Consider the following 6,000-nt stretch of genomic DNA (forward strand, 5'->3'; position numbering starts at 1 on the left):
TATCTAGCTACAAACATGTTACGTATTCACATCTGCAAGTTGTGTCATGGCCTTGCCATGTCATGTTTGTAACAATATGCACTGCATTGTCCCTGACAAATAAACTTCAAATAAATAAAAGGATTTATTGACTGAAAGGCTCTGAATTTTGCTAATTTTCTGAAATAGACCGTTTCCCACTGAAATGTTCGATGTCTGCTGGATAGTCCACGGGCTAGACCAAGTAGGCCTACAGTACCAGAGATTGTTTGGGTATAAGGAGATCGGTCAGTCGTGTAAGCGTCCATAGAAATTAACGTGAAGATTCATAATGCAAATATGGTGTCTACCCTAGTTGGCCTACCACAACTGTACAACTGTACAACAATAATCTATAACGTTTGTCGTTCCGTCACAATAAAGCCCCGTTTTTCGTGGTTGGGCCACACTTCCGAAGCCAATGCATTTGAATGGGCTGTCAGACCCGTGGTTGATTTACGATTGATGGCCCAATTCCAACAGAAAACTGATTAGGGAAAGATTATTAGTGAAGGCATGTATGCCCCATCACACGGTCAAGTAAAACAAATTAAGTTGGACGGTGTGTTTTCCAATGCATTGTTCACTTCTCTATTCCGTAGCTACACTCCGCTTCTTCCTCATCACTGGTGTCCGAGAAATCCCTGGTGTATTCAGTGTCATTATTCCTGTCATCTTCCTGGAGGCTTGACAGGTCCAGAAATCGTAAACCAACCACGAGTCTGACAGCCCATTCAAATGCATTGGCTGCGGAAGTGTGGCCCAACCACTAAAAACGGGGCTTTATCGTGACGGCACCACTATCGTTGTAGATTAATTTAATTTCGTGGAAACACGACGCATCTCGTGCGATAGGGCTCTCCTACCCGCACATCTCCCGCCTTTCTGGTAACATGAACCAATTGCCTGCTGAGCTACGTTGTCATTGATCCAATCATCTGGCTGCATGGGCACACGCGAATTGCTGCGCATGCTCAGTTGTGAAAAGCTGTCTCTCTCGTGCCGTTATGGAACTACTGCGCCTGCGCTCTGTCAAAAAAAAGTGAAAAAAGTGGTTTAAAAAGCTTTATTTCCACTCTCTTCAGTGACACAACTAAGCATTCTAGCTTAATCAACTTTTCACGGCGGTTTCAATGGTTTTCACAACCGTTAGGTTCCCTCCCGTCCTATACTCAGTTTCTCCATTCATTTTTTCCATTGACTCTCAGATCTGGTCTTACTAATTGCAAAATAGCACCCCGAAGGCGTCAACAAGATGGCCGTGTGTATTAACTTATACAGGAAGGAACTTTGTCTGTACCTTCTGGTGGAGCAAATTCAAGTTGCGATTTTCTTATACCTAAACATCCCTACTTTATGTTTTGATATGACAGACCTCTGAATTTGGTAGCTTCTTAATGGCTATCACCTAATAAAGTAGGCCACACCATTAAATATCTATGGCATTTTTTGGACACTGGTGCACATCCTGTTTGAACCCATGGATAAGACACAGAGTTGTATGATATTGGTATTGGTACGATTTTAAAGAGTATATCCTAGAAAGAAAAATATCTGCACACTTAAATCCTCGTTGTTTTCTTTTTAATAACAGGCCCAGCTTTCGGTCTACAGACCTTCCTCAGGGCTCAGTTAAAAATGGCGGCATGGCCGTAACTACCATTGAGGACACAGAGGTCATGTCCTCTGTATTTTTTTTTTCAGTAATGTAACATTTATCTATGATGGAAATCAATATACGATCAACAACGATAAATTCAGTCTGTATATGCCACCCCCAATTATCCTCAAGGCAGTGATTAATAAAAACAAACTTTTGTTTGACTGAAGTGTTCGAAGCATCCTAAATGTACAGTATGCAGTACAGCACACAGTATTTGACCTCAGTATTTGAAAATGTCTGGTTACGGCCCTGAATGGCGGGTTGAATACATAAAGAGTACATCCTAAGAGTATATCCTAGGCATTGATTGAAGCACATTGCTGGAGCCCTCGGACAAACACAGAGGTCACTAGAGCTTTCGGAACGGACAACACAATATTTGTCACCATTTTCAACTAAACGGTACGCTTTCTTGCACTGTGACATCAGTGTACATTATAGACACAGCCGACAGACAGTAAAATACTCCTTGGACTGCACAGATTCAGAAAAGGTATGATCTGCCTCAGTACACATACACACAGATAATGTTCTTAAGCTCCTACACCTTTATACTACCCTACAAGTGGCAACATAAATGCCTTCAAAGCATTGGTATGAGGTTGGATTCACCTTTGGGTAGTCTCTTGGACAGATGCATGTTATAGGCTGCTACTGGATTCCAATGTAGTAATGTCTGTGACATACTATGATGTCATTAGAACTGTATGATGTGTCCATGGAGATGATTCTAAAACCTGATATCAGCATACAGATAATCATTTAGAAGCAGGACACTGAAGAGGTCAGTTGGATTCTTGGTTGCTCCTGGATATTCACACACGGCTCACATGGTGTGGAACTCAGATGAACTGAACAGCAAACCTGATCAAGGTGCTGGATAATCATCATGCTGTAAGTACATGACAATCAGCACAGCATTTTCATCTAAGTAAGCATAGGGTTTATAGCTCAACTTCAACATGAGTACACAAGATTGAATTACTTTTCTATTGGCTGACACACAACAATAGCACTTACTTGCACAGCATGATGGACTGTTATATTTCTGATGGAGAGTGAGAACAATCATCCTAACATGAAGACAAAAACAAGTCTTTTCCCCCCAACAGCTTTTACACCTTTAGTTACTGCACTTTTCCTTTGTAATTCAGATAGTTAGGCCTACTACACTTTTGTACAAGTTCCTGATAGCTGTAACCAGAGCCATACAGTGAACAGAGTCAGGCGATCTCCGCTGTGCCCTAAGGCCGACTTCCTCATTAGCAAAATTAGCTGTTTTAGCTTCTCAGTACTGCTCAGCGTTGCGAATGTTAGTTCCTAGTAGTGGGCGTAGCACACAGCACGCAATGCAGGGAATATGACAAGACTTGCTGTTCGTAGTAATAACTTCAGATAAGCATCACAGGTGCTAAAAGTGTTGTGATTATCACCACCGAGACAGTTGATAGTTTACATATTTGTGGTGATTACCCCGCAGTATAGTTCGTTAGTCTTTATTTTTGGCTGTTAATGTGGTGGTTCTATGTTGAGTCTATGGGAAGACAGCAGCTTTAGGAACTCCCTTATCTCGCTGAAAGGCGGGGCTGCAATTTAATTCCTGGTCCTCCAATCGCGGAACTCTGTTCACTGTATGGCTCTGGCTGTAACAAGGTGTGATAGGCCAATAATTTACAACACCTGACTTCCACTCTACTGGCTGATGAGATCCCCAGGACCAAAGAGGCTTGAGACAAGAGGGCTTACTCACGTCATAACAGCGTAGTAGGAAATGATGGCGAGGGGAGTACGGAAATGTTATTCACTGTGGAACAGGTCATAGGACAGCGTGAATGTCTGTCAGCTGTCCTTAATTACCCCCAGCAATTACTGCTGACCAACTAATTGGCCACAAATTGTCCATCATGGTGTCGCCCCCACTGACCATGTGCAAGGGAGTACGAAAATTGTATCCATCGCACCCACTGACCAATGACCATGCTCAAGGGAGTTAATTTTCCATCCACTCGTGTCCTCAGGCCCCTAGAGATTGTTCTTCTCTGTCGAATTTCTTTGCCCAGGACCAATTAGTTACAAATGACAGTGAGGCAGAATGTACAGATACACAGTCATAAGGTACACACACACGCACACACAGAAAGCGAGAGAGCTCCTACACCTTTATAGTACCCTACAAGTGGCAACATTGAAACTGACATAAATGCCTTCAAAGCGTTGGTATGAGGTTGAATATTGTTCAGTTTGACAAAATATGAAGTCAATGCACTTTGCCTTTGTACGAAACAGTATAGACTCAGCACAGATTCACCTTAGGGTGATAGGCTCTTGGACAGATGCATAGGCCGCCACTGCATTCCAATGTGGTCACTTGTCTGTGACATAGTAATAATAATAATAATAATAATTGTATTTGTATAGCACTGTGTCATACAAGGCATGTAACTCAAAGTGCTTAACAAATGGGAAAAAACATTGTTAGAGATAGATTTAAAAGGAGAGGTATAGAGGAGAGGCAGGAAAAGCAGGAAGGCAGAGGAAGAAGAGATAGACAGAGAATGTAGAGTCATAAGGTCAACGTAGGTTAGGACCAGGATTCTTAGATGTGTAAGGTCCATAGTGGCTGGGCCTATCATAAGTCATAGATAGTCACACAGAGATTGGGCGCTCAGGTGCGGCCCCTGGTGGCATCAGGGGTGAGGAAAAACTCCCTTTCGCTTGAATCATAGTTTGTGAGGGGGAAAAAAAAAAAGCTCAGTGAGGTCTGAGAAAAAAGACCCCCTGTAGTCAGGAAGAAACCTCAGGCAGAGACCAGCGGCCACCTAGGGGAGCCCCCTGCCAGGGCTGGATTGCGAGTAGTAAGGGCGCTGCGGCGGCTGGGACACTATGACGCCTTGGCAGCTAGGAGTTGGCAAGGATGAAGAGGTGGGTCTTCAGCTGCTTCTTAAAGGAGTCGACGGAGGTGGTTGATCGGATCTCGATGGGGAGGGCGTTCCATCTCTTGGGCGCATAGCAGGCAAACGCGGCGTCGCCGATCTTCTTCTGCGGGGGGGTGGGGGTCCTTAGCAGTTTGGCATCAGTGGACCTGAGAGCTCGAGCAGGGGCATAAAAAGAAAGCATGTCTGAGATATAGCTAGGGGCAAGTCCATTTAATGCTTTAAATACTGTGAGCAGAATCTTAAAGTCGATTCTGTATGAGACAGGTAACCAGTGCAGGTCTGCCAAGACAGGAGAGATGTGCTCTCTCATTCTGGTTCTTGTTAGGATTCTTGCCGCAGAATTTTGAATGAGTTGCAATTTGTCAATTAATTTTTTTGGGAGACCAGAGAAGAGAGCATTGCAGTAGTCTATCCTACTGGTGACAAAGGCATGAATAAGTTTCTCAGCGTCTTGTCGGGGGGCCAAGCCGCGCACTTTGTTGACATTTCTAAGATGGAAAAAAGCAGATTTTGTTATCTTGTTGATGTGAGGCTCAAAGCTCAAATCCGAGTCTATGACCACACCTAGGCTAGTAACCTTATCTTTAATGTGTATGCTTAGGTCACCTAGGCTTGAGTGGAGTTTTGCACGTTTTTTCTTAGGCCCAATGAGCAACACTTCAGTTTTATCTTCATTTAATTTTAGGAAGTTACTGTTCATCCAATCTGTAATGGCAGACATGCATTTAGTCAAGGCATGAATGGCAGTGGTTTGGCTAGGCTCGACAGAGATATATAGTTGAGTGTCATCGGCATAGCTATGAAAATCAACATTGTGCTCTCTGATGATGGAGCCCAGGGGCAACATATAGAGAGAGAAGAGGAGAGGGCCCAAGCAACTACCCTGAGCAACTCCAAAAGGCACATCATACTTGTTGGAGACGTATTCTCCGATGGTGACAAAAAACTGTCTTCCTGTAATATATGTTTTGAACCACTCTAAGACGTGACCGGACAAGCCTACCCAAGATTCAAGGCGGTCAATTAGTATGTTGTGGTCTATCGTGTCAAAGGCGGCACTGAGGTCGAGGAGGATAAGTGCTGAAACTTTGTTTGCGGCAGTGTTGAGCCTAAGATCACTTATTATTTTGGTTAGTGCTGTTTCGGTGCTATGGTTGGCTCTAAAGCCTGATTGGAATTTTTCCAAGATATCATTCCCAGCCAGATGTTGATTAAGCTGTTTAAATACAACTTTTTCTAGTACCTTGCTTATAAAGGGGAGGTTTGATATAGGTCTGTAGTTGTTTAAAGAATTCTGATCTAAATTTGTCTTTTTTAGGAGTGGCTTTACCATGGCTGTTTTGAATGAGCTTGGAAAAATGCCTGTAAGCATAGAGGTGTTAA

The sequence above is a fragment of the Engraulis encrasicolus genome, chromosome 11 (genome assembly GCF_034702125.1).
Source record: "Engraulis encrasicolus isolate BLACKSEA-1 chromosome 11, IST_EnEncr_1.0, whole genome shotgun sequence".
NCBI lineage: Eukaryota > Metazoa > Chordata > Actinopteri > Clupeiformes > Engraulidae > Engraulis > Engraulis encrasicolus.